Source organism: Pseudophryne corroboree, chromosome 4 (genome assembly GCF_028390025.1).
Source record: "Pseudophryne corroboree isolate aPseCor3 chromosome 4, aPseCor3.hap2, whole genome shotgun sequence".
Classification (NCBI taxonomy): Eukaryota; Metazoa; Chordata; class Amphibia; order Anura; family Myobatrachidae; genus Pseudophryne; species Pseudophryne corroboree.
In genome coordinates this window covers 25968977-25994547 of record NC_086447.1, presented here as the reverse complement: position 1 = coordinate 25994547, position 25571 = coordinate 25968977, and the positions used below count along the sequence as shown (strand labels likewise).

At 32.0% G+C, this 25571-nt stretch overlaps 35 non-coding genes across 35 annotated transcripts; all 35 read left to right on the top strand.

Annotated features, from left to right (window-relative positions):
* Positions 1 to 965: 965 nt before the first annotated feature.
* TRNAV-AAC (transfer RNA valine (anticodon AAC)) lies at positions 966 to 1038 on the top strand. The gene has a single exon. It is a non-coding gene; the product is annotated as a tRNA-Val (tRNA).
* An 867-nt stretch (positions 1039 to 1905) lies between these two features.
* On the top strand, positions 1906 to 1978 carry TRNAV-CAC (transfer RNA valine (anticodon CAC)). The gene has a single exon. It is a non-coding gene; the product is annotated as a tRNA-Val (tRNA).
* Positions 1979 to 2404: 426 nt separating this feature from the next.
* Positions 2405 to 2477, top strand: TRNAV-AAC (transfer RNA valine (anticodon AAC)). The gene has a single exon. It is a non-coding gene; the product is annotated as a tRNA-Val (tRNA).
* Positions 2478 to 3125: 648 nt separating this feature from the next.
* TRNAV-AAC (transfer RNA valine (anticodon AAC)) lies at positions 3126 to 3198 on the top strand. Its single transcript has one exon. It is a non-coding gene; the product is annotated as a tRNA-Val (tRNA).
* Positions 3199 to 4066: 868 nt separating this feature from the next.
* TRNAV-CAC (transfer RNA valine (anticodon CAC)) lies at positions 4067 to 4139 on the top strand. Its single transcript has one exon. It is a non-coding gene; the product is annotated as a tRNA-Val (tRNA).
* A 432-nt stretch (positions 4140 to 4571) lies between these two features.
* On the top strand, positions 4572 to 4644 carry TRNAV-AAC (transfer RNA valine (anticodon AAC)). Its single transcript has one exon. It is a non-coding gene; the product is annotated as a tRNA-Val (tRNA).
* Positions 4645 to 5512: 868 nt separating this feature from the next.
* Positions 5513 to 5585, top strand: TRNAV-CAC (transfer RNA valine (anticodon CAC)). Its single transcript has one exon. It is a non-coding gene; the product is annotated as a tRNA-Val (tRNA).
* Positions 5586 to 6011: 426 nt separating this feature from the next.
* On the top strand, positions 6012 to 6084 carry TRNAV-AAC (transfer RNA valine (anticodon AAC)). Its single transcript has one exon. It is a non-coding gene; the product is annotated as a tRNA-Val (tRNA).
* Positions 6085 to 6730: 646 nt separating this feature from the next.
* TRNAV-AAC (transfer RNA valine (anticodon AAC)) lies at positions 6731 to 6803 on the top strand. The gene has a single exon. It is a non-coding gene; the product is annotated as a tRNA-Val (tRNA).
* An 868-nt stretch (positions 6804 to 7671) lies between these two features.
* TRNAV-CAC (transfer RNA valine (anticodon CAC)) lies at positions 7672 to 7744 on the top strand. The gene has a single exon. It is a non-coding gene; the product is annotated as a tRNA-Val (tRNA).
* Positions 7745 to 8175: 431 nt separating this feature from the next.
* TRNAV-AAC (transfer RNA valine (anticodon AAC)) lies at positions 8176 to 8248 on the top strand. The gene has a single exon. It is a non-coding gene; the product is annotated as a tRNA-Val (tRNA).
* An 862-nt stretch (positions 8249 to 9110) lies between these two features.
* On the top strand, positions 9111 to 9183 carry TRNAV-CAC (transfer RNA valine (anticodon CAC)). The gene has a single exon. It is a non-coding gene; the product is annotated as a tRNA-Val (tRNA).
* A 433-nt stretch (positions 9184 to 9616) lies between these two features.
* TRNAV-AAC (transfer RNA valine (anticodon AAC)) lies at positions 9617 to 9689 on the top strand. The gene has a single exon. It is a non-coding gene; the product is annotated as a tRNA-Val (tRNA).
* Positions 9690 to 10334: 645 nt separating this feature from the next.
* Positions 10335 to 10407, top strand: TRNAV-AAC (transfer RNA valine (anticodon AAC)). Its single transcript has one exon. It is a non-coding gene; the product is annotated as a tRNA-Val (tRNA).
* An 868-nt stretch (positions 10408 to 11275) lies between these two features.
* TRNAV-CAC (transfer RNA valine (anticodon CAC)) lies at positions 11276 to 11348 on the top strand. Its single transcript has one exon. It is a non-coding gene; the product is annotated as a tRNA-Val (tRNA).
* Positions 11349 to 11774: 426 nt separating this feature from the next.
* On the top strand, positions 11775 to 11847 carry TRNAV-AAC (transfer RNA valine (anticodon AAC)). Its single transcript has one exon. It is a non-coding gene; the product is annotated as a tRNA-Val (tRNA).
* Positions 11848 to 12717: 870 nt separating this feature from the next.
* On the top strand, positions 12718 to 12790 carry TRNAV-CAC (transfer RNA valine (anticodon CAC)). Its single transcript has one exon. It is a non-coding gene; the product is annotated as a tRNA-Val (tRNA).
* A 430-nt stretch (positions 12791 to 13220) lies between these two features.
* TRNAV-AAC (transfer RNA valine (anticodon AAC)) lies at positions 13221 to 13293 on the top strand. Its single transcript has one exon. It is a non-coding gene; the product is annotated as a tRNA-Val (tRNA).
* Positions 13294 to 13939: 646 nt separating this feature from the next.
* TRNAV-AAC (transfer RNA valine (anticodon AAC)) lies at positions 13940 to 14012 on the top strand. The gene has a single exon. It is a non-coding gene; the product is annotated as a tRNA-Val (tRNA).
* An 867-nt stretch (positions 14013 to 14879) lies between these two features.
* On the top strand, positions 14880 to 14952 carry TRNAV-CAC (transfer RNA valine (anticodon CAC)). Its single transcript has one exon. It is a non-coding gene; the product is annotated as a tRNA-Val (tRNA).
* A 426-nt stretch (positions 14953 to 15378) lies between these two features.
* Positions 15379 to 15451, top strand: TRNAV-AAC (transfer RNA valine (anticodon AAC)). Its single transcript has one exon. It is a non-coding gene; the product is annotated as a tRNA-Val (tRNA).
* Positions 15452 to 16313: 862 nt separating this feature from the next.
* Positions 16314 to 16386, top strand: TRNAV-CAC (transfer RNA valine (anticodon CAC)). Its single transcript has one exon. It is a non-coding gene; the product is annotated as a tRNA-Val (tRNA).
* A 429-nt stretch (positions 16387 to 16815) lies between these two features.
* TRNAV-AAC (transfer RNA valine (anticodon AAC)) lies at positions 16816 to 16888 on the top strand. The gene has a single exon. It is a non-coding gene; the product is annotated as a tRNA-Val (tRNA).
* An 868-nt stretch (positions 16889 to 17756) lies between these two features.
* TRNAV-CAC (transfer RNA valine (anticodon CAC)) lies at positions 17757 to 17829 on the top strand. Its single transcript has one exon. It is a non-coding gene; the product is annotated as a tRNA-Val (tRNA).
* A 427-nt stretch (positions 17830 to 18256) lies between these two features.
* On the top strand, positions 18257 to 18329 carry TRNAV-AAC (transfer RNA valine (anticodon AAC)). Its single transcript has one exon. It is a non-coding gene; the product is annotated as a tRNA-Val (tRNA).
* Positions 18330 to 19197: 868 nt separating this feature from the next.
* On the top strand, positions 19198 to 19270 carry TRNAV-CAC (transfer RNA valine (anticodon CAC)). Its single transcript has one exon. It is a non-coding gene; the product is annotated as a tRNA-Val (tRNA).
* A 430-nt stretch (positions 19271 to 19700) lies between these two features.
* Positions 19701 to 19773, top strand: TRNAV-AAC (transfer RNA valine (anticodon AAC)). The gene has a single exon. It is a non-coding gene; the product is annotated as a tRNA-Val (tRNA).
* An 868-nt stretch (positions 19774 to 20641) lies between these two features.
* On the top strand, positions 20642 to 20714 carry TRNAV-CAC (transfer RNA valine (anticodon CAC)). Its single transcript has one exon. It is a non-coding gene; the product is annotated as a tRNA-Val (tRNA).
* Positions 20715 to 21143: 429 nt separating this feature from the next.
* Positions 21144 to 21216, top strand: TRNAV-AAC (transfer RNA valine (anticodon AAC)). The gene has a single exon. It is a non-coding gene; the product is annotated as a tRNA-Val (tRNA).
* Positions 21217 to 22084: 868 nt separating this feature from the next.
* Positions 22085 to 22157, top strand: TRNAV-CAC (transfer RNA valine (anticodon CAC)). The gene has a single exon. It is a non-coding gene; the product is annotated as a tRNA-Val (tRNA).
* Positions 22158 to 22584: 427 nt separating this feature from the next.
* Positions 22585 to 22657, top strand: TRNAV-AAC (transfer RNA valine (anticodon AAC)). The gene has a single exon. It is a non-coding gene; the product is annotated as a tRNA-Val (tRNA).
* An 868-nt stretch (positions 22658 to 23525) lies between these two features.
* TRNAV-CAC (transfer RNA valine (anticodon CAC)) lies at positions 23526 to 23598 on the top strand. The gene has a single exon. It is a non-coding gene; the product is annotated as a tRNA-Val (tRNA).
* A 430-nt stretch (positions 23599 to 24028) lies between these two features.
* Positions 24029 to 24101, top strand: TRNAV-AAC (transfer RNA valine (anticodon AAC)). Its single transcript has one exon. It is a non-coding gene; the product is annotated as a tRNA-Val (tRNA).
* Positions 24102 to 24970: 869 nt separating this feature from the next.
* Positions 24971 to 25043, top strand: TRNAV-CAC (transfer RNA valine (anticodon CAC)). The gene has a single exon. It is a non-coding gene; the product is annotated as a tRNA-Val (tRNA).
* Positions 25044 to 25473: 430 nt separating this feature from the next.
* Positions 25474 to 25546, top strand: TRNAV-AAC (transfer RNA valine (anticodon AAC)). Its single transcript has one exon. It is a non-coding gene; the product is annotated as a tRNA-Val (tRNA).
* Positions 25547 to 25571: the final 25 nt, after the last annotated feature.

Sequence of the window (25571 nt, the reverse complement as noted above, 5' to 3'; positions counted from 1 at the left end):
TTTAGCCAATATGCATAAGGTTCCCCTTCAAAATTGGTCAGAAATATATTAAAAATAGATTTTTTTATTAAATACAATGATCAGAACTATTAATAAGTGAATGTGTCCTCTTGAAAAGCAAAGTGGACAAAATAGCATAGAAATTATTAGAAAATAGAAAAATAAGTTTAGAAAAAAAAATTCTATGAAAACGGTTTGCCAATGGTACTTCCCGACTCCATAGTGATGAGATCTTCAAAAGTCAGTTTCTGTATTGTAGTGGTTATCACATTCGCCTAAAACACAAAAGGTCCCCAGTTCGAAACTGGGCAGAAATGTGCTGTTATCTTTAGAATTTTAAAACAAGGGATTTTTGGTTGAAATGCCAAATAAAAATGCAATCATATAAAAAGTTTATTTCAGAATGCCATAATGTATGTCAAAGATCATTTTTTATTGGATGGCGGGAGATGTTGTTTTCATGTAGTTTCTGGAGTGTAGTGGTTATCACGTTTGCCTCACATGCGAAAGGTCCCCAGTTCGAAACTTGGCAGAAACATATTTTGTTACCTAAACTCTTTGAATTCAATAATTTATATTTTGATAACTATCTACTGTTGCATTGCTCAATGAAAAAGCAAGCAAAAATCATATTGCAGAATATCAAAAGTCAATTTCCCTTCTACCATGCATATTGGATGGTGTTGCATTCATGAAGTACCTGTAGTGTAGAGTTATTCACATTTACCCAATATGCATAAGGTCCCCCTTCAAAATTGGTCAGAAATACATTAAAAAATTTTTTTTAGTAAATACAATGATCAGAATTGATAATAAGTGAATGTGTCCTCTTGAAATGCAAATTGGAAAAATAGCGTCAAAATTATTAGAAAATATGAAAAAAGTTTAAAAAAAATTATATTTCTAAGAAAAGCATGTGTCATTTGTACTTCCAGACTAGATAGTGATGGGATCCACAAGAGTCAGTTTCTGTAGTGTAGTGGTTATCACGTTCACCTAACACCCGAAAGGTCCCCAGTTCGAAACTGGGTAGAAACAATCTTTTAGCTTTAGAATTTTAAAACAATGAATTTTTGGGTAAAATGCTCAATAAAAATACAATCAGATAAAAAGTTTATTTTAGCATGCCATACTGAATGTCAAAGATCATTTTTTATTGGATGATGGTCGCAAATTTTTCATGTAGTATCTGTTGTGTAGTGATTTCATGTTTGCCTCACACGTGAAAGGTCCCCAGTTCGAAATTGGCAGAAACATATTTTGTTACCTAAACACTTTGAATTCAATAATTTATATTTTGATAACTATATACTGTTGCATTGCTCAATGAAAAAGCAAGCAAAAAATCATATTGCAGAATATCAAAAGTCAATTTCCCTTCTACCATGCATATTGGATGGTGTTGCATTCATGATGTACCTGTAGTGTAGTATTATTCACATTTAGCCAATATGCATAAGGTTCCCCTTCAAAATTGGTCAGAAAAATATTAAAAATAGATTTTTTTATTAAATACAATGATCAGAACTATTAATAAGTGAATGTGTCCTCTTGAAATGCAAAGTGGACAAAATAGCATAGAAATTATTATAAAATAGAAAAATAAGTTTAGAAAAAAAATTCTATGAAAACGGTTTGCCAATGGTACTTCCCGACTCCATAGTGATGAGATCTTCAAAAGTCAGTTTCTGTATTGTAGTGGTTATCACATTCGCCTAAAACACAAAAGGTCCCTAGTTCGAAACTGGGCAGAAATGTGCTGTTATCTTTAGAATTTTAAAACAAGGGATTTTTGGTTGAAATGCCAAATAAAAATGCAATCATATAAAAAGTTTATTTCAGAATGCCATAATGTATGTCAAAGATCATTTTTTATTGGATGGCGGGAGATGCTGTTTTCATGTAGTTTCTGTAGTGTAGTGGTTATCACGTTTGCCTCACACGCGAAAGGTTCCCAGTTCGAAACCGGGTAGAAACATATTTTGTTACCTAAACTCTTTGAATTCAATAATTTATATTTTGATAACTATCTACTGTTGCATTGCTCAATGAAAAAGCAAGCAAAAATCATATTGCAGAATATCAAAAGTCAATTTCCCTTCTACCATGCATATTGGATGGTGTTGCATTCATGAAGTACCTGTAGTGTAGAGTTATTCACATTTACCCAATATGCATAAGGTCCCCCTTCAAAATTGGTCAGAAATACATTAAAAATTTTTTTTTAGTAAATACAATGATCAGAATTGATAATAAGTGAATGTGTCCTCTTGAAATGCAAAGTGGAAAAATAGCGTCAAAATTATTAGAAAATAGGAAAAAAGTTTAGAAAAATTACATTTCTAAGAAAAGCATGTGTCATTTGTACTTCCAGACTAGATAGTGATGGAATCCACGAGAGTCAGTTTCTGTAGTGTAGTGGTTATCACGTTCGCCTAACACGCGAAAGGTCCCCAGTTCGAAACTGGGCAGAAACAATCTTTTAGCTTTAGAATTTTAAAACAATGAATTTTTGGGTAAAATGCTCAATAAAAATACAATCAGATAAAAAGTTTATTTTAGCATGCCATACTGAATGTCAAAGATCATTTTTTATTGGATGATGGTCGCAAATTTTTCATGTAGTATCTGTAGTGTAGTGATTTCATGTTTGCCTCACACATGAAAGGTCCCCAGTTCGAAATTGGCAGAAACATATTTTGTTACCTAAACACTTTGAATTCAATAATTTATATTTTGATAACTATATACTGTTGCATTGCTCAATGAAAAAGCAAGCAAAAAATCATATTGCAGAATATCAAAAGTCAATTTCCCTTCTACCATGCATATTGGATGGTGTTGCATTCATGAAGTACCTGTAGTGTAGAGTTATTCACATTTACCCAATATGCATAAGGTCCCCCTTCAAAATTGGTCAGAAATACATTAAAAAAATATTTTTTTAGTAAATACAATGATCAGAATTGATAATAAGTGAATGTGTCCTCTTGAAATGCAAAGTGGAAAAATAGCGTCAAAATTATTAGAAAATAGGAAAAAAGTTTAGAAAAAATTATATTTCTAAGAAAAGCATGTGTCATTTGTACTTCTAGACTAGATAGTGATGGGATCCACGAGAGTCAGTTTCTGTAGTGTAGTGGTTATCACGTTCGCCTAACACGCGAAAGGTCCCCAGTTCGAACCTGGGCAGAAACAATCTCTTAGCTTTAGAATTTTAAAACAATGAATTTTTGGGTAAAATGCTCAATAAAAATACAATCAGATAAAAAGTTTATTTTAGCATGCCATACTGAAGGTCAAAGATCATTTTTTATTGGATGATGGTCGCAAATTATTCATGTAGTATCTGTAGTGTAGTGATTTCATGTTTGCCTCACACGTGAAAGGTCCCCAGTTCGAAATTGGCAGAAACATATTTTGTTACCTAAACACTTTGAATTCAATAATTTATATTTTGATAACTATATACTGTTGCATTGCTCAATGAAAAAGCAAGCAAAAAATCATATTGCAGAATATCAAAAGTCAATTTCCCTTCTACCATGCATATTGGATGGTGTTGCATTCATGAAGTACCTGTAGTGTAGTATTATTCACATTTAGCCAATATGCATAAGGTTCCCCTTCAAAATTGGTCAGAAATATATTAATAATAGATTTTTTTATTAAATACAATGATCAGAACTTTTAATAAGTGAATGTGTCCTCTTGAAATGCAAAGTGGACAAAATAGCATAGAAATTATTAGAAAATAGAAAAATAAGTTTAGAAAAAAAAATTCTATGAAAACGGTTTGCCAATGGTACTTCCCGACTCCATAGTGATGAGATCTTCAAAAGTCAGTATCTGTATTGTAGTGGTTATCACATTCGCCTAAAACACAAAAGGTCCCCAGTTCGAAACTGGGCAGAAATGTGCTGTTATCTTTAGAATTTTAAAACAAGGGATTTTTGGTTGAAATGCCAAATAAAAATGCAATCATATAAAAAGTTTATTTCAGAATGCCATAATGTATGTCAAAGATCATATTTTATTGGATGGCGGGAGATGCTGCTTTCATGTAGTTTCTGTAGTGTAGTGGTTATCACGTTTGCCTCACATGCGAAAGGTCCCCAGTTCGAAACTTGGCAGAAACATATTTTGTTACCTAAACTCTTTGAATTCAATAATTTATATTTTGATAACTATCTACTGTTGCATTGCTCAATGAAAAAGCAAGCAAAAATCATATTGCAGAATATCAAAAGTCAATTTCCCTTCTACCATGCATATTGGATGGTGTTGCATTCATGAAGTACCTGTAGTGTAGAGTTATTCACATTTACCCAATATGCATAAGGTCCCCCTTCAAAATTGGTCAGAAATACATTAAAAAAAGATTTTTTTTTTAGTAAATACAATGATCAGAATTGATAATAAGTGAATGTGTCCTCTTGAAATGCAAAGTGGAAAAATAGCGTCAAAATTATTAGAAAATAGGAAAAAAGTTTAGAAAAAATTATATTTCTAAGAAAAGCATGTGTCATTTGTACTTCCAGACTAGATAGTGATGGGATCCACAAGAGTCAGTTTCTGTAGTGTAGTGGTTATCACGTTCGCCTAACACGCGAAAGGTCCCCAGTTCGAAACTGGGTAGAAACAATCTTTTAGCTTTAGAATTTTAAAACAATGAATTTTTGGGTAAAATGCTCAATAAAAATACAATCAGATAAAAAGTTTATTTTAGCATGCCATACTGAATGTCAAAGATCATTTTTTATTGGATGATGGTCGCAAATTTTTCATGTAGTATCTGTAGTGTAGTAATTTCATGTTTGCCTCACACGTGAAAGGTCCCCAGTTCGAAATTGGCAGAAACATATTTTGTTACCTAAACACTTTGAATTCAATAATTTATATTTTGATAAATATATACTGTTGCATTGCTCAATGAAAAAGCAAGCAAAAAATCATATTGCAGAATATCAAAAGTCAATTTCCCTTCTACCATGCATATTGGATGGTGTTGCATTCATGAAGTACCTGTAGTGTAGTATTATTCACATTTAGCCAATATGCATAAGGTTCCCCTTCAAAATTGGTCAGAAATACATTAAAAATAGATTTTTTTATTAAATACAATGATCAGAACTATTAATAAGTGAATGTGTCCTCTTGAAATGCAAAGTGGAAAAAATAGCATAGAAATTATTAGAAAATAGAAAAATAAGTTTAGAAAAAAAAATTCTATGAAAACGGTTTGCCAATGGTACTTCCCGACTCCATAGTGATGAGATCTTCAAAAGTCAGTTTCTGTATTGTAGTGGTTATCACATTCGCCTAAAACACAAAAGATCCCCAGTTCGAAACTGGGCAGAAATGTGCTGTTATCTTTAGAATTTTAAAACAAGGGATTTTTGGTTGAAATGCCAAATAAAAATGCAATCATATAAAAAGTTTATTTCAGAATGCCATAATGATTGTCAAAGATCATTTTTTATTGGATGGCGGGAGATGCTGTTTCCATGTAGTTTCTGTAGTGTAGTGGTTTTCACTTTCGCCTCACACGCGAAAGGTCCTCAGTTCAAAACTGGGCAGAAACATATTTTGTTACCTAAACACTTTGAATTCAATAATTTATATTTTGATAACTATCTACTGTTGCATTGCTCAATGAAAAAGCAAGCAAAAATCATATTGCAGAATATCAAAAGTCAATTTCCCTTCTACCATGCATATTGGATGGAGTTGCATTCATGAAGTACCTGTAGTGTAGAGTTATTCACATTTACCCAATATGCATAAGGTCCCCCTTCAAAATTGGTCAGAAATACATTAAAAATTTTTTTTTAGTAAATACAATGATCAGAATTGATAATAAGTGAATGTGTCCTCTTGAAATGCAAAGTGGAAAAATAGCGTCAAAATTATTAGAAAATAGGAAAAAAGTTTAGAAAAATTACATTTCTAAGAAAAGCATGTGTCATTTGTACTTCCAGACTAGATAGTGATGGGATCCACGAGAGTCAGTTTCTGTAGTGTAGTGGTTATCACGTTTGCCTAACACGCAAAAGGTCCCCAGTTCGAAACTGGGCAGAAACAATCTTTTAGCTTTAGAATTTTAAAACAATGAATTTTTGGGTAAAATGCTCAATAAAAATACAATCAGATAAAAAGTTTATTTTAGCATGCCATACTGAATGTCAAAGATCATTTTTTATTGGATGATGGTCGCAAATTTTTCATGTAGTATCTGTAGTGTAGTGATTTCATGTTTGCCTCACACGTGAAAGGTCCCCAGTTCGAAATTGGCAGAAACATATTTTGTTACCTAAACACTTTGAATTCAATAATTTATATTTTGATAACTATATACTGTTGCATTGCTCAATGAAAAAGCAAGCAAAAAATCATATTGCAGAATATCAAAAGTCAATTTCCCTTCTACCATGCATATTGGATGGTGTTGCATTCATGAAGTACCTGTAGTGTAGAGTTATTCACATTTACCCAATATGCATAAGGTCCCCCTTCAAAATTGGTCAGAAATACATTAAAAAATATTTTTTTAGTAAATACAATGATCAGAATTGATAATAAGTGAGTGTGTCCTCTTGAAATGCAAAGTGGAAAAATAGCGTCAAAATTATTAGAAAATAGGAAAAAAGTTAAGAAAAATTAAATTTCTAAGAAAAGCATGTGTCATTTGTACTTCCAGACTAGATAGTGATGGGATCCACGAGAGTCAGTTTCTGTAGTGTAGTGGTTATCACGTTCGCCTAACACGCGAAAGGTCCCCAGTTCGAAACTGGGCAGAAACAATCTCTTAGCTTTAGAATTTTAAAACAATGAATTTTTGGGTAAAATGCTCAATAAAAATACAATCAGATAAAAAGTTTATTTTAGCATGCCATACTGAATGTCAAAGATCATTTTTTATTGGATGATGGTCGCAAATTTTTCATGTAGTATCTGTAGTGTAGTGATTTCATGTTTGCCTCACACGTGAAAGGTCCCCAGTTCGAAATTGGCAGAAACATATTTTGTTACCTAAACACTTTGAATTCAATAATTTATATTTTGATAACTATATACTGTTGCATTGCTCAATGAAAAAGCAAGCAAAAAATCATATTGCAGAATATCAAAAGTCAATTTCCCTTCTACCATGCATATTGGATGGTGTTGCATTCATGAAGTACCTGTAGTGTAGTATTATTCACATTTAGCCAATATGCATAAGGTTCCCCTTCAAACTTGGTCAGAAATATATTAAAAATAGATTTTTTTTATTAAATACAATGATCAGAACTATTAATAAGTGAATGTGTCCTCTTGAAATGCAAAGTGGACAAAATAGCATAGAAATTATTAGAAAATAGAAAAATAAGTTTAGAAAAAAAATTCTATGAAAACGGTTTGCCAATGGTACTTCCCGACTCCATAGTGATGAGATCTTCAAAAGTCAGTTTCTGTATTGTAGTGGTTATCACATTCGCCTAAAACACAAAAGGTCCCCAGTTCGAAACTGGGCAGAAATGTGCTGTTATCTTTAGAATTTTAAAACAAGGGATTTTTGGTTGAAATGCCAAATAAAAATGCAATCATATAAAAAGTTTATTTCAGAATTCCATAATGTATGTCAAAGATCATTTTTTATTGGATGGCGGGAGACGCTGTTTCCATGTAGTTTCTGTAGTGTAGTGGTTATCACTTTCGCCTCACACGCGAAAGGTCCTCAATTCAAAACTGGGCAGAAACATATTTTGTTACCTATACACTTTGAATTCAATAATTTATATTTTGATAACTATCTACTGTTGCATTGCTCAATGAAAAAGCAAGCAAAAATCATATTGCAGAATATCAAAAGTCAATTTCCCTTCTACCATGCATATTGGATCGTGTTGCATTCATGAAGTACCTGTAGTGTAGAGTTATTCACATTTACCCAATATGCATAAGGTCCCCCTTCAAAATTGGTCAGAAATACATTAAAAAAAGATTTTTTTTAGTAAATACAATGATCAGAATTGATAATAAGTGAATGTGTCCTCTTGAAATGCAAAGTGGAAAAATAGCGTCAAAATTATTAGAAAATAGGAAAAAAAGTTTAGAAAAAATTATATTTCTAAGAAAAGCATGTGTCATTTGTACTTCCAGACTAGATAGTGATGGGACCCACAAGAGTCAGTTTCTGTAGTGTAGTGGTTATCACGTTCGCCTAACACGCGAAAGGTCCCCAGTTCGAAACTGGGCAGAAACAATCTTTTAGAATTTTAAAACAATGAATTTTTGGGTAAAATGCTCAATAAAAATACAATCAGATAAAAAGTTTATTTTAGCATGCCATACTGAATGTCAAAGATCATTTTTTATTGGATGATGGTCGCAAATTTTTCATGTAGTATCTGTAGTGTAGTGATTTCATGTTTGCCTCACACGTGAAAGGTCCCCAGTTCGAAATTGGCAGAAACATATTTTGTTACCTAAACACTTTGAATTCAATAATTTATATTTTGATAAATATATACTGTTGCATTGCTCAATGAAAAAGCAAGCAAAAAATCATATTGCAGAATATCAAAAGTCAATTTCCCTTCTACCATGCATATTGGATGGTGTTGCATTCATGAAGTACCTGTAGTGTAGAATTATTCACATTTAGCGAATATGCATAAGGTTCCCCTTCAAAATTGGTCAGAAATACATTAAAAATAGATTTTTTTATTAAATACAATGATCAGAACTATTAATAAGTGAATGTGTCCTCTTGAAATGCAAAGTGGAAAAAATAGCATAGAAATTATTAGAAAATAGAAAAATAAGTTTAGAAAAAAAAATTCTATGAAAACGGTTTGCCAATGGTACTTCCCGACTCCATAGTGATGAGATCTTCAAAAGTCAGTTTCTGTATTGTAGTGGTTATCACATTCGCCTAAAACACAAAAGGTCCCCAGTTCGAAACTGGGCAGAAATGTGCTGTTATCTTTAGAATTTTAAAACAAGGGATTTTTGGTTGAAATGCCAAATAAAAATGCAATCATATAAAAAGTTTATTTCAGAATGCCATAATGTATGTCAAAGATCATTTTTTATTGGATGGCGGGAGACACTGTTTCCATGTAGTTTCTGTAGTGTAGTGGTTATCACTTTCGCCTCACACGCGAAAGGTCCTTAGTTCAAAACTGGGCAGAAACATATTTTGTTACCTAAACACTTTGAATTCAATAATTTATATTTTGATAACTATCTACTGTTGCATTGCTCAATGAAAAAGCAAGCAAAAATCATATTGCAGAATATCAAAAGTCAATTTCCCTTCTACCATGCATATTGGATGGTGTTGCATTCATGAAGTACCTGTAGTGTAGAGTTATTCACATTTACCCAATATGCATAAGGTCCCCCTTCAAAATTGGTCAGAAATACATTAAAAAAAGATTTTTTTTTTAGTAAATACAATGATCAGAATTGATAATAAGTGAATGTGTCCTCTTGAAATGCAAAGTGGAAAAATAGCGTCAAAATTATTAGAAAATAGGAAAAAAAGTTTAGAAAAAATTATATTTCTAAGAAAAGCATGTGTCATTTGTACTTCCAGACTAGATAGTGATGGGACCCACAAGAGTCAGTTTCTGTAGTGTAGTGGTTATCACGTTCGCCAAACACGCGAAAGGTCCCCAGTTCAAAACTGGGCAGAAACAATCTTTTAGCTTTAGAATTTTAAAACAATGAATTTTTGGGTAAAATGCTCAATAAAAATACAATCAGATAAAAAGTTTATTTTAGCATGCCATACTGAATGTCAAAGATCATTTTTTATTGGATGATGGTCGCAAATTTTTCATGTAGTATCTGTAGTGTGGTGATTTCATGTTTGCCTCACACGTGAAAGGTCCCCAGTTCGAAATTGGCAGAAACATATTTTGTTACCTAAACACTTTGAATTCAATAATTTATATTTTGATAACTATATACTGTTGCATTGCTCAATGAAAAAGCAAGCAAAAAATCATATTGCAGAATATCAAAAGTCAATTTCCCTTCTACCATGCATATTGGATGGTGTTGCATTCATGAAGTACCTGTAGTGTAGAGTTATTCACATTTACCCAATATGCATAAGGTCCCCCTTCAAAATTGGTCAGAAATACATTAAAAAAATTTTTTTAGTAAATATAATGATCAGAATTGATAATAAGTGAATGTGTCCTCTTGAAATGCAAAGTGGAAAAATAGCGTCAAAATTATTAGAAAATAGGAAAAAAGTTTAGAAAAATTACATTTCTAAGAAAAGCATGTGTCATTTGTACTTCCAGACTAGATAGTGATGGGATCCACGAGAGTCAGTTTCGGTAGTGTAGTGGTTATCACGTTCGCCTAACACGCGAAAGGTCCCCAGTTCAAAACTGGGTAGAAACAATCTTTTAGCTTTAGAATTTTAAAACAATTAATTTTTGGGTAAAATGCTCAATAAAAATACAATCAGATAAAAAGTTTATTTTAGCATGCCATACTGAATGTCAAAGATCATTTTTTATTGGATGATGGTCGCAAATTTTTCATGTAGTATCTGTAGTGTAGTGATTTCATGTTTGCCTCACACGTGAAAGGTCCCCAGTTCGAAATTGGCAGAAACATATTTTGTTACCTAAACACTTTGAATTCAATAATTTATATTTTGATAAATATATACTGTTGCATTGCTCAATGAAAAAGCAAGCAAAAAATCATATTGCAGAATATCAAAAGTCAATTTCCCTTCTACCATGCATATTGGATGGTGTTGCATTCATGAAGTACCTGTAGTGTAGTATTATTCACATTTAGCGAATATGCATAAGGTTCCCCTTCAAAATTGGTCAGAAATACATTAAAAATAGATTTTTTAATTAAATACAATGATCAGAACTATTAATAAGTGAATGTGTCCTCTTGAAATGCAAAGTGGAAAAAATAGCATAGAAATTATTAGAAAATAGAAAAATAAGTTTAGAAAAAAAAATTATATGAAAACGGTTTGCCAATGGTACTTCCCGACTCCATAGTGATGAGATCTTCAAAAGTCAGTTTCTGTATTGTAGTGGTTATCACATTCGCCTAAAACACAAAAGGTCCCCAGTTCGAAACTGGGCAGAAATGTGGTGTTATCTTTAGAATTTTAAAACAAGGGATTTTTGGTTGAAATGCCAAATAAAAATGCAATCATATAAAAAGTTTATTTCAGAATGCCATAATGTATGTCAAAGATCATTTTTTATTGGATGGCGGGAGATGCTGTTTTCATGTAGTTTCTGTAGTGTAGAGGTTATCACTTTCGCCTCACACGCGAAAGGTCCTCAGTTCAAAACTGGGCAGAAACATATTTTGTTACCTAAACACTTTGAATTCAATAATTTATATTTTGATAACTATCTACTGTTGCATTGCTCAATGAAAAAGCAAGCAAAAATCATATTGCAGAATATCAAAAGTCAATTTCCCTTCTACCATGCATATTGGATGGTGTTGCATTCATGAAGTACCTGTAGTGTAGAGTTATTCACATTTACCCAATATGCATAAGGTCCCCCTTCAAAATTGGTCAGAAATACATTAAAAAAAATTTTTTAGTAAATACAATGATCAGAATTGATAATAAGTGAATGTGTCCTCTTGAAATGCAAAGTGGAAAAATAGCGTCAAAATTATTAGAAAATAGGAAAAAAGTTTAGAAAAATTACATTTCTAAGAAAAGCATGTGTCATTTGTACTTCCAGACTAGATAGTGATGGGATCCACAAGAGTCAGTTTCTGTAGTGTAGTGGTTATCACGTTCGCCTAACACGCGAAAGGTCCCCAGTTCGAAACTGGGCAGAAACAATCTTTTAGCTTTAGAATTTTAAAACAATGAATTTTTGGGTAAAATGCTCAATAAAAATACAATCAGATAAAAAGTTTATTTTAGCATGCCATACTGAATGTCAAAGATAATTTTTTATTGGATGATGGTCGCAAATTTTTCATGTAGTATCTGTAGTGTAGTGATTTCATGTTTGCCTCACACGTGAAAGGTCCCCAGTTCGAAATTGGCAGAAACATATTTTGTTACCTAAACACTTTGAATTCAATAATTTATATTTTGATAACTATATACTGTTGCATTGCTCAATGAAAAAGCAAGCAAAAAATCATATTGCAGAATATCAAAAGTCAATTTCCCTTCTACCATGCATATTGGATGGTGTTGCATTCATGAAGTACCTGTAGTGTAGAGTTATTCACATTTACCCAATATGCATAAGGTTCCCCTTCAAAATTGGTCAGAAATATATTAAAAATAGATTTTTTTTTATTAAATACAATGATCAGAACTATTAATAAGTGAATGTGTCCTCTTGAAATGCAAAGTGGACAAAATAGCATAGAAATTATTAGAAAATAGAAAAATAAGTTTAGAAAAAAAAATTCTATGAAAACGGTTTGCCAATGGTACTTCCCGACTCCATAGTGATGAGATCTTCAAAAGTCAGTTTCTGTATTGTAGTGGTTATCACATTCGCCTAAAACACAAAAGGTCCCCAGTTCGAAACTGGGCAGAAATGTGCTGTTATCTTTAGAATTTTAAAACAAGGGATTTTTGGTTGAAATGCCAAATAAAAATGCAATCATATAAAAAGTTTATTTCAGAATGCCATAATGTATGTCAAAGATCATTTTTTATTGGATGGCGGGAGACGCTGTTTCCATGTAGTTTCTGTAGTGTAGTGGTTATCACTTTCGCCTCACACGCGAAAGGTCCTCAATTCAAAACTGGGCAGAAACATATTTTGTTTCCTAAACACTTTGAATTCAATAATTTATATTTTGATAACTATCTACTGTTGCATTGCTCAATGAAAAAGCAAGCAAAAATCATATTGCAGAATATCAAAAGTCAATTTCCCTTCTACCATGCATATTGGATCGTGTTGCATTCATGAAGTACCTGTAGTGTAGAGTTATTCACATTTACCCAATATGCATAAGGTCCCCCTTCAAAATTGGTCAGAAATACATTAAAAAAAGATTTTTTTAGAAAATACACTGATCAGAATTGATAATAAGTGAATGTGTCCTCTTGAAATGCAAAGTGGAAAAATAGCGTCAAAATTATTAGAAAATAGGAAAAAAAGTTTAGAAAAAATTATATTTCTAAGAAAAGCATGTGTCATTTGTACTTCCAGACTAGATAGTGATGGGACCCACAAGAGTCAGTTTCTGTAGTATAGTGGTTATCACGTTCGCCTAACACGCGAAAGGTCTCTAGTTCAAAACTGGGCAGAAACAGTCTTTTAGCTTTAGAATTTTAAAACAATGAATTTTTGGGTAAAATGCTCAATAAAAATACAATCAGATAAAAAGTTTATTTTAGCATGCCATACTGAATGTCAAAGATCATTTTTTATTGGATGATGGTCGCAAATTTTTCATGTAGTATCTGTAGTGTGGTGATTTCATGTTTGCCTCACACGTGAAAGGTCCCCAGTTCGAAATTGGCAGAAAAATATTTTGTTACCTAAACACTTTGAATTCAATAACTTATATTTTGATAACTATATACTGTTGCATTGCTCAATGAAAAAGCAAGCAAAAAATCATATTGCAGAATATCAAAAGTCAATTTCCCTTCTACCATGCATATTGGATGGTGTTGCATTCATGAAGTACCTGTAGTGTAGAGTTATTCACATTTACCCAATATGCATAAGGTCCCCCTTCAAAATTGGTCAGAAATACATTAAAAAAAAATTTTTTAGTAAATACAATGATCAGAATTGATAATAAGTGAATGTGTCCTCTTGAAATGCAAAGTGGAAAAATAGCGTCAAAATTATTAGAAAATAGGAAAAAAGTTTAGAAAAATTACATTTCTAAGAAAAGCATGTGTCATTTGTACTTCCAGACTAGATAGTGATGGGATCCACGAGAGTCAGTTTCTGTAGTGTAGTGGTTATCACGTTTGCTTAACACGCGAAAGGTCCCCAGTTCGAAACTGGGTAGAAACAATCTTTTAGCTTTAGAATTTTAAAACAATGAATTTTTGGGTAAAATGCTCAATAAAAATACAATCAGATAAAAAGTTTATTTTAGCATGCCATACTGAATGTCAAAGATCATTTTTTATTGGATGATGGTCGCAAATTTTTCATGTAGTATCTGTAGTGTAGTGATTTCATGTTTGCCTCACACGTGAAAGGTCCCCAGTTCGAAATTGGCAGAAACATATTTTGTTACCTAAACACTTTGAATTCAATAATTTATATTTTGATAAATATATACTGTTGCATTGCTCAATGAAAAAGCAAGCAAAAAATCATATTGCAGAATATCAAAAGTCAATTTCCCTTCTACCATGCATATTGGATGGTGTTGCATTCATGAAGTACCTGTAGTGTAGTATTATTCACATTTAGCGAATATGCATAAGGTTCCCCTTCAAAATTGGTCAGAAATACATTAAAAATAGATTTTTTTATTAAATACAATGATCAGAACTATTAATAAGTGAATGTGTCCTCTTGAAATGCAAAGTGGAAAAAATAGCATAGAAATTATTAGAAAATAGAAAAATAAGTTTAGAAAAAAAAATTCTATGAAAATGGTTTGCCAATGGTACTTCCCGACTCCATAGTGATGAGATCTTCAAAAGTCAGTTTCTGTATTGTAGTGGTTATCACATTCGCCTAAAACACAAAAGGTCCCCAGTTCGAAACTGGGCAGAAATGTGCTGTTATCTTTAGAATTTTAAAACAAGGGATTTTTGGTTGAAATGCCAAATAAAAATGCAATCATATAAAAAGTTTATTTCAGAATGCCATAATGTATGTCAAAATCATTTTTTATTGGATGGCGGGAGATGCTGTTTCCATGTAGTTTCTGTAGTGTAGAGGTTATCACTTTCACCTCACACGCGAAAGGTCCTCAGTTCAAAACTGAGCAGAAACATATTTTGTCACCTAAACACTTTGAATTCAATAATTTATATTTTGATAACTATCTACTGTTGCATTGCTTAATGAAAAAGCAAGCAAAAATCATATTGCAGAATATCAAAAGTCAATTTCCCTTCTACCATGCATATTGGATGGTGTTGCATTCATGAAGTACCTGTAGTGTAGAGTTATTCACATTTACCCAATATGCATAAGGTCCCCCTTCAAAATTGGTCAGAAATACATAAAAAAAAAATTTTTAGTAAATACAATGATCAGAATTGATAATAAGTGAATGTGTCCTCTTGAAATGCAAAGTGGAAAAATAGCGTCAAAATTATTAGAAAATAGGAAAAAAGTTTAGAAAAATTAAATTTCTAAGAAAAGCATGTGTCATTTGTACTTCCAGACTAGATAGTGATGGGGTCCACGAGAGTCAGTTTCTGTAGTGTAGTGGTTATCACGTTCGCCTAACACGCGAAAGGTCCCCAGTTCGAAACTGGGTAGAAACAATCTTTTAGAATTTTAAAACAATGAATTTTTGGGTTAAATGCTCAATAAAAATACAATCAGATAAAAAGTTTATTTTAGCATGCCATACTGAATGTCAAAGATCATTTTTTATTGGATGATGGTCGCAAATTTTTCATGTAGTATCTGTAGTGTAGTGATTTCATGTTTGCCTCACACGTGAAAGGTCCCCAGTTCGAAATTGGCAGAAACATATTTTGTTACCTAAACACTTTGAATTCAATAATTTATATTTTGATAAATATATACTGTTGCATTGCTCAATGAAAAAGCAAGCAAAAAATCATATTGCAGAATATCAAAAGTCAATTTCCCTTCTACCATGCATATTGGATGGTATTGCATTCATGAAGTACCTGTAGTGTAGTATTATTCACATTTAGCGAATATGCATAAGGTTCCCCTTCAAAATTGGTCAGAAATACATTAAAAATAGATTTTTTTATTAAATACAATGATCAGAACTATTAATAAGTGAATGTGTCCTCTTGAAATGCAAAGTGGACAAAATAGCATAGAAATTATTAGAAAATAGAAAAATAAGTTTAGAAAAAAAAATTCTATGAAAACGGTTTGCCAATGGTACTTCCCGACTCCATAGTGATGAGATCTTCAAAAGTCAGTTTCTGTATTGTAGTGGTTATCACATTCGCCTAAAACACAAAAGGTCCCCAGTTCGAAACTGGGCAGAAATGTGGTGTTATCTTTAGAATTTTAAAACAAGGGATTTTTGGTTGAAATGCCAAATAAAAATGCAATCATATAAAAAGTTTATTTCAGAATGCCATAATGTATGTCAAAGATCATTTTTTATTGGATGGCGGGAGATGCTGTTTTCATGTAGTTTCTGTAGTGTAGAGGTTATCACTTTCGCCTCACACGCGAAAGGTCCTCAGTTCAAAACTGGGCAGAAACATATTTTGTTACCTAAACACTTTGAATTCAATAATTTATATTTTGATAACTATCTACTGTTGCATTGCTCAATGAAAAAGCAAGCAAAAATCATATTGCAGAATATCAAAAGTCAATTTCCCTTCTACCATGCATATTGGATGGTGTTGCATTCATGAAGTACCTGTAGTGTAGAGTTATTCACATTTACCCAATATGCATAAGGTCCCCCTTCAAAATTGGTCAGAAATATATTAAAAAAAGATTTATTTAGTAAATACAATGATCAGAATTGATAATAAGTGAATGTGTCCTCTTGAAATGCAAAGTGGAAAAATAGCATCAAAATTATTAGAAAATAGGAAAAAAAGTTAAGAAAAGATTATATTTCTAAGAAAAGCATGTGTCATTTGTACTTCCAGACTAGATAGTGATGGGACCACGTGAGTCAGTTTCTGTAGTGTAGTGGTTATCACGTTCGCCTAACACGTGAAAGATCCCCAGTTCGAAACTGGGCAGAAACAATCTTTTAGCTTTAGAATTTTAAAACAATGAATTTTTGAGTAAAATGCTCAATAAAAATACAATCAGATAAAAAGTTTATTTTAGCATGCCATACTGAATGTCAAAGATCATTTTTTATTGGATGATGGTCGCAAATTTTTCATGTAGTATCTGTAGTGTAGTGATTTCATGTTTGCCTCACACGTGAAAGGTCCCCAGTTCGAAATTGGCAGAAACATATTTTGTTACCTAAACACTTTGAATTCAATAATTTATATTTTGATAAATATATACTGTTGCATTGCTCAATGAAAAAGCAAGCAAAAAATCATATTGCAGAATATCAAAAGTCAATTTCCCTTCTACCATGCATATTGGATGGTGTTGCATTCATGAAGTACCTGTAGTGTAGTATTATTCACATTTAGCGAATATGCATAAGGTTCCCCTTCAAAATTGGTCAGAAATACATTAAAAATAGATTTTTTTATTAAATACAATGATCAGAACTATTAATAAGTGAATGTGTCCTCTTGAAATGCAAAGTGGAAAAAATAGCATAGAAATTATTAGAAAATAGAAAAATAAGTTTAGAAAAAAAAATTCTATGAAAACGGTTTGCCAATGGTACTTCCCGACTCCATAGTGATGAGATCTTCAAAAGTCAGTTTCTGTATTGTAGTGGTTATCACATTCGCCTAAAACACAAAAGGTCCCCAGTTCGAAACTGGGCAGAAATGTGGTGTTATCTTTAGAATTTTAAAACAAGGGATTTTTGGTTGAAATGCCAAATAAAAATGCAATCATATAAAAAGTTTATTTCAGAATGCCATAATGTATGTCAAAGATCATTTTTTATTGGATGGCGGGAGATGCTGTTTCCATGTAGTTTCTGTAGTGTAGAGGTTATCACTTTCGCCTCACACGCGAAAGGTCCTCAGTTCAAAACTGGGCAGAAACATATTTTGTCACCTAAACACTTTGAATTCAATAATTTATATTTTGATAACTATCTACTGTTGCATTGCTTAATGAAAAAGCAAGCAAAAATCATATTGCAGAATATCAAAAGTCAATTTCCCTTCTACCATGCATATTGGATGGTGTTGCATTCATGAAGTACCTGTAGTGTAGAGTTATTCACATTTACCCAATATGCATAAGGTCCCCCTTCAAAATTGGTCAGAAATACATAAAAAAAAATTTTTTTAGTAAATACAATGATCAGAATTGATAATAAGTGAATGTGTCCTCTTGAAATGCAAAGTGGAAAAATAGCGTCAAAATTATTAGAAAATAGGAAAAAAGTTTAGAAAAATTACATTTCTAAGAAAAGCATGTGTCATTTGTACTTCCAGACTAGATAGTGATGGGATCCACGAGAGTCAGTTTCTGTAGTGTAGTGGTTATCACGTTCGCCTAACACGCGAAAGGTCCCCAGTTCGAAACTGGGTAAAAACAATCTTTTAGCTTTAGAATTTTAAAACAATGAATTTTTGGGTTAAATGCTCAATAAAAATACAATCAGATAAAAAGTTTATTTTAGCATGCCATACTGAATGTCAAAGATCATTTTTTATTGGATGATGGTCGCAAATTTTTCATGTAGTATCTGTAGTGTAGTGATTTCATGTTTGCCTCACACGTGAAAGGTCCCCAGTTCGAAATTGGCAGAAACATATTTTGTTACCTAAACACTTTGAATTCAATAATTTATATTTTGATAAATATATACTGTTGCATTGCTCAATGAAAAAGCAAGCAAAAAATCATATTGCAGAATATCAAAAGTCAATTTCCCTTCTACCATGCATATTGGATGGTGTTGCATTCATGAAGTACCTGTAGTGTAGTATTATTCACATTTAGCGAATATGCATAAGGTTCCCCTTCAAAATTGGTCAGAAATACATTAAAAATAGATTTTTTTATTAAATACAATGATCAGAACTATTAATAAGTGAATGTGTCCTCTTGAAATGCAAAGTGGAAAAAATAGCATAGAAATTATTAGAAAATAGAAAAATAAGTTTAGGAAAAAAAATTCTATGAAAACGGTTTGCCAATAGTACTTCCCGACTCCATAGTGATGAGATCTTCAAAAGTCAGTTTCTGTATTGTAGTGGTTATCACATTCGCCTAAAACACAAAAGGTCCCCAGTTCGAAACTGGGCAGAAATGTGGTGTTATCTTTAGAATTTTAAAACAAGGGATTTTTGGTTGAAATGCCAAATAAAAATGCAATCATATAAAAAGTTTATTTCAGAATGCCATAATGTATGTCAAAGATCATTTTTTATTGGATGGCGGGAGATGCTGTTTTCATGTAGTTTCTGTAGTGTAGAGGTTATCACTTTTGCCTCACACGCGAAAGGTCCTCAGTTCAAAACTGGGCAGAAACATATTTTGTTACCTAAACACTTTGAATTCAATAATTTATATTTTGATAACTATCTACTGTTGCATTGCTCAATGAAAAAGCAAGCAAAAATCATATTGCAGAATATCAAAAGTCAATTTCCCTTCTACCATGCATATTGGATGGTGTTGCATTCATGAAGTACCTGTAGTGTAGAGTTATTCACATTTACCCAATATGCATAAGGTCCCCCTTCAAAATTGGTCAGAAATATATTAAAAAAAGATTTATTTAGTAAATACAATGATCAGAATTGATAATAAGTGAATGTGTCCTCTTGAAATGCAAAGTGGAAAAATAGCATCAAAATTATTAGAAAATAGGAAAAAAAGTTTAGAAAAGATTATATTTCTAAGAAAAGCATGTGTCATTTGTACTTCCAGACTAGATAGTGATGGGACCCACAAGAGTCAGTTTCTGTAGTGTAGTGGTTATCACGTTCGCCTAACACGCGAAAGGTCCCCAGTTCAAAACTGGGCAGAAACAATCTTTTAGCTTTAGAATTTTAAAACAATGAATTTTTGAGTAAAATGCTCAATAAAAATACAATCAGATAAAAAGTTTATTTTAGCATGCCATACTGAATGTCAAAGATCATTTTTTATTGGATGATGGTCGCAAATTTTTCATGTAGTATCTGTAGTGTAGTGATTTCATGTTTGCCTCACACGTGAAAGGTCCCCAGTTCGAAATTGGCAGAAACATATTTTGTTACCTAAACACTTTGAATTCAATAATTTATATTTTGATAAATATATACTGTTGCATTGCTCAATGAAAAAGCAAGCAAAAAATCATATTGCAGAATATCAAAAGTCAATTTCCCTTCTACCATGCATATTGGATGGTGTTGCATTCATGAAGTACCTGTAGTGTAGTATTATTCACATTTAGCGAATATGCATAAGGTTCCCCTTCAAAATTGGTCAGAAATACATTAAAAATAGATTTTTTTATTAAATACAATGATCAGAACTATTAATAAGTGAATGTGTCCTCTTGAAATGCAAAGTGGAAAAAATAGCATAGAAATTATTAGAAAATAGAAAAATAAGTTTAGAAAAAAAAATTCTATGAAAATGGTTTGCCAATGGTACTTCCCGACTCCATAGTGATGAGATCTTCAAAAGTCAGTTTCTGTATTGTAGTGGTTATCACATTCGCCTAAAACACAAAAGGTCCCCAGTTCGAAACTGGGCAGAAATGTGCTGTTATCTTTAGAATTTTAAAACAAGGGATTTTTGGTTGAAATGCCAAATAAAAATGCAATCATATAAAAAGTTTATTTCAGAATGCCATAATGTATGTCAAAGATCAATTTTTATTGGATGGTGGGAGATGCTGTTTCCATGTATTTTCTGTAGTGTAATGGTTATCACTTTCGCCTCACACGCGAAAGGTCCTCAGTTCAAAACTGGGCAGAAACATATTTTGTTACCTAAACACTTTGAATTCAATAATTTATATTTTGATAACTATCTACTGTTGCATTGCTCAATGAAAAAGCAAGCAAAAATCATATTGCAGAATATCAAAAGTCAATTTCCCTTCTACCATGCATATTGGATGGTGTTGCATTCATGAAGTACCTGTAGTGTAGAGTTATTCACATTTACCCAATATGCATAAGGTCCCCCTTCAAAATTGGTCAGAAATACATTATAAAAAGATTTTTTTTAGTAAATACAATGATCAGAATTGATAATAAGTGAATGTGTCCTCTTGAAATGCAAAGTGGAAAAATAGCGTCAAAATTATTAGAAAATAGGAAAAAAGTTTAGAAAAATTACATTTCTAAGAAAAGCATGTGTCATTTGTACTTCCAGACTAGATAGTGATGGGACCCACAAGAGTCAGTTTCTGTAGTGTAGTGGTTATCACGTTCGCCTAACACGCGAAAGGTCCCCAGTTCAAAACTGGGCAGAAACAATCTTTTAGCTTTAGAATTTTAAAACAATGAATTTTTGGGTAAAATGCTCAATAAAAATACAATCAGATAAAAAGTTTATTTTAGCATGCCATACTGAATGTCAAAGATCATTTTTTATTGGATGATGGTCGCAAATTTTTCATGTAGTATCTGTAGTGTAGTGATTTCATGTTTGCCTCACACGTGAAAGGTCCCCAGTTCGAAATTGGAAGAAACATATTTTGTTACCTAAACACTTTGAATTCAATAATTTATATTTTGATAAATATATATTGTTGCATTGCTCAATGAAAAAGCAAGCAAAAAATCATATTGCAGAATATCAAAAGTCAATTTCCCTTCTACCATGCATATTGGATGGTGTTGCATTCATGAAGTACCTGTAGTGTAGTATTATTCACATTTAGCGAATATGCATAAGGTTCCCCTTCAAAATTGGTCAGAAATACATTAAAAATAGATTTTTTTATTAAATACAATGATCAGAACTATTAATAAGTGAATGTGTCCTCTTGAAATGCAAAGTGGAAAAAATAGCATAGAAATTATTAGAAAATAGAAAAATAAGTTTAGAAAAAAAAATTCTAAGAAAACGGTTTGCCAATGGTACTTCCCGACTCCATAGTAATGAGATCTTCAAAAGTCAGTTTCTGTATTGTAGTGGTTATCACATTCGCCTAAAACACAAAAGGTCCCCAGTTCGAAACTGGGCAGAAATGTGCTGTTATCTTTAGAATTTTATAACAAGGGATTTTTGGTTGAAATGCCAAATAAAAATGCAATCATATAAAAAGTTTATTTCAGAATGCCATAATGTATGTCAAAGATCATTTTTTATTGGATGGCGGGAGATGCTGTTTCCATGTAGTTTCTGTAGTGTAGTGGTTATCACTTTCGCCTCACACGCGAAAGGTCCTCAGTTCAAAACTGGGCAGAAACATATTTTGTTACCTAAACACTTTGAATTCAATAATTTATATTTTGATAACTATCTACTGTTGCATTGCTTAATGAAAAAGCAAGCAAAAATCATATTGCAGAATATCAAAAGTCAATTTCCCTTCTACCATGCATATTGGATGGTGTTGCATTCATGAAGTACCTGTAGTGTAGAGTTATTCACATTTACCCAATATGCATAAGGTCCCCCTTCAAAATTGGTCAGAAATACATAAAAAAAAATTTTTTTAGTAAATACAATGATCAGAATTGATAATAAGTGAATGTGTCCTCTTGAAATGCAAAGTGGAAAAATAGCGTCAAAATTATTAGAAAATAGGAAAAAAGTTTAGAAAAATTACATTTCTAAGAAAAGCATGTGTCATTTGTACTTCCAGACTAGATAGTGATGGGATCCATGAGAGTCAGTTTCTGTAGTGTAGTGGTTATCACGTTCGCCTAACACGCGAAAGGTCCTCAGTTCGAAACTGGGTAGAAACAATCTTTTAGCTTTAGAATTTTAAAACAATGAATTTTTGGGTTAAATGCTCAATAAAAATACAATCAGATAAAAAGTTTATTTTAGCATGCCATACTGAATGTCAAAGATCGTTTTTTATTGGATGATGGTCGCAAATTTTTCATGTAGTATCTGTAGTGTAGTGATTTCATGTTTGCCTCACACGTGAAAGGTCCCCAGTTCGAAATTGGCAGAAACATATTTTGTTACCTAAACACTTTGAATTCAATAATTTATATTTTGATAAATATATACTGTTGCATTGCTCAATGAAAAAGCAAGCAAAAAATCATATTGCAGAATATCAAAAGTCAATTTCCCTTCTACCATGCATATTGGATGGTGTTGCATTCATGAAGTACCTGTAGTGTAGTATTATTCACATTTAGCGAATATGCATAAGGTTCCCCTTCAAAATTTGTCAGAAATACATTAAAAATAGATTTTTTTATTAAATACAATGATCAGAACTATTAATAAGTGAATGTGTCCTCTTGAAATGCAAAGTGGAAAAAATAGCATAGAAATTATTAGAAAATAGAAAAATAAGTTTAGAAAAAAAAATTCTAAGAAAACGGTTTGCCAATGGTACTTCCCGACTCCATAGTGATGAGATCTTCAAAAGTCAGTTTCTGTATTGTAGTGGTTATCACATTCGCCTAAAACACAAAAGGTCCCCAGTTCGAAACTGGGCAGAAATGTGCTGTTATCTTTAGAATTTTAAAACAAGGGATTTTTGGTTGAAATGCCAAATAAAAATGCAATCATATAAAAAGTTTATTTCAGAATGCCATAATGTATGTCAAAGATCATTTTTTATTGGATGGCGGGAGATGCTGTTTTCATGTAGTTTCTGTAGTGTAGTGGTTATCACTTTCGCCTCACACGCGAAAGGTCCTCAGTTCAAAACTGGGCAGAAACATATTTTGTTACCTAAACACTTTGAATTCAATAATTTATATTTTGATAACTATCTACTGTTGCATTGCTCAATGAAAAAGCAAGCAAAAATCATATTGCAGAATATCAAAAGTCAATTTCCCTTCTACCATGCATATTGGATGGTGTTGCATTCATGAAGTACCTGTAGTGTAGAGTTATTCACATTTACCCAATATGCATAAGGTCCCCCTTCAAAATTGGTCAGAAATACATTAAAAAAAGATTTATTTAGTAAATACAATGATCAGAATTGATAATAAGTGAATGTGTCCTCTTGAAATGCAAAGTGGAAAAATAGCATCAAAATTATTAGAAAATAGGAAAAAAAGTTTAGAAAAAATTATATTTCTAAGAAAAGCATGTGTCATTTGTACTTCCAGACTAGATAGTGATGGGACCCACAAGAGTCAGTTTCTGTAGTGTAGTGGTTATCACGTTCGCCTAACACGCGAAAGATCCCCAGTTCAAAACTGGGCAGAAACAATCTTTCAGCTTTAGAATTTTAAAACAATGAATTTTTGGGTAAAATGCTCAATAAAAATACAATCAGATAAAAAGTTTATTTTAGCATGCTATACTGAATGTCAAAGATCTTTTTTTATTGGATGATGGTCGCAAATTTTTCATGTAGTATCTGTAGTGTAGTGATTTCATGTTTGCCTCACACGTGAAAGGTCCCTAGTTCGAAATTGGCAGAAACATATTTTGTTACCTAAACACTTTAAATTCAATAATTTATATTTTGATAACTATATACTGTTGCATTGCTCAATGAAAAAGCAAGCAAAAAATCATATTGCAGAATATCAAAAGTCAATTTCCCTTCTACCATGCATATTGGATGGTGTTGCATTCATGAAGTACCTGTAGTGTAGTATTATTCACATTTAGCGAATATGCATAAGGTTCCCCTTCAAAATTGGTCAGAAATACATTAAAAATAGATTTTTTTTATTAAATACAATGATCAGAACTATTAATAAGGGAATGTGTCCTCTTGAAATGCAAAGTGGAAAAAATAGCATAGAAATTATTAGAAAATAGAAAAATAAGTTTAGAAAAAAAAATTCTAAGAAAACGGTTTGCCAATGGTACTTCCCGACTCCATAGTGATGAGATCTTCAAAAGTCAGTTTCTGTATTGTAGTGGTTATCACATTCGCCTAAAACACAAAAGGTCCCCAGTTCGAAACTGGGCAGAAATGTGCTGTTATCTTTAGAATTTTAAAACAAGGGATTTTTGGTTGAAATGCCAAATAAAAATGCAATCATATAAAAAGTTTATTTCAGAATGCCATAATGTATGTCAAAGATCAATTTTTATTGGATGGTGGGAGATGCTGTTTCCATGTAGTTTCTGTAGTGTAATGGTTATCACTTTCGCCTCACACGCGAAAGGTCCTCAGTTCAAAACTGGGCAGAAACATATTTTGTTACCTAAACTCTTTGAATTCAATAATTTATATTTTGATAACTATCTACTGTTGCATTGCTCAATGAAAAAGCAAGCAAAAATCATATTGCAGAATATCAAAAGTCAATTTCCCTTCTACCATGCATATTGGATGGTGTTGCATTCATGAAGTACCTGTAGTGTAGAGTTATTCACATTTACCCAATATGCATAAGGTCCCCCTTCAAAATTGGTCAGAAATACATTAAAAAAATTTTTTTTTAGTAAATACAATGATCAGAATTGATAATAAGTGAATGTGTCCTCTTGAAATGCAAAGTGGAAAAATAGCGTCAAAATTATTAGAAAATAGGAAAAAAAGTTTAGAAAAAATTATATTTCTAAGAAAAGCATGTGTCATTTGTACTTCCAGACTAGATAGTGATGGGACCCACAAGAGTCAGTTTCTGTAGTGTAGTGGTTATCACGTTCGCCTAACACGCGAAAGGTCCCCAGTTCAAAACTGCGCAGAAACAATCTTTTAGCTTTAGAATTTTAAAA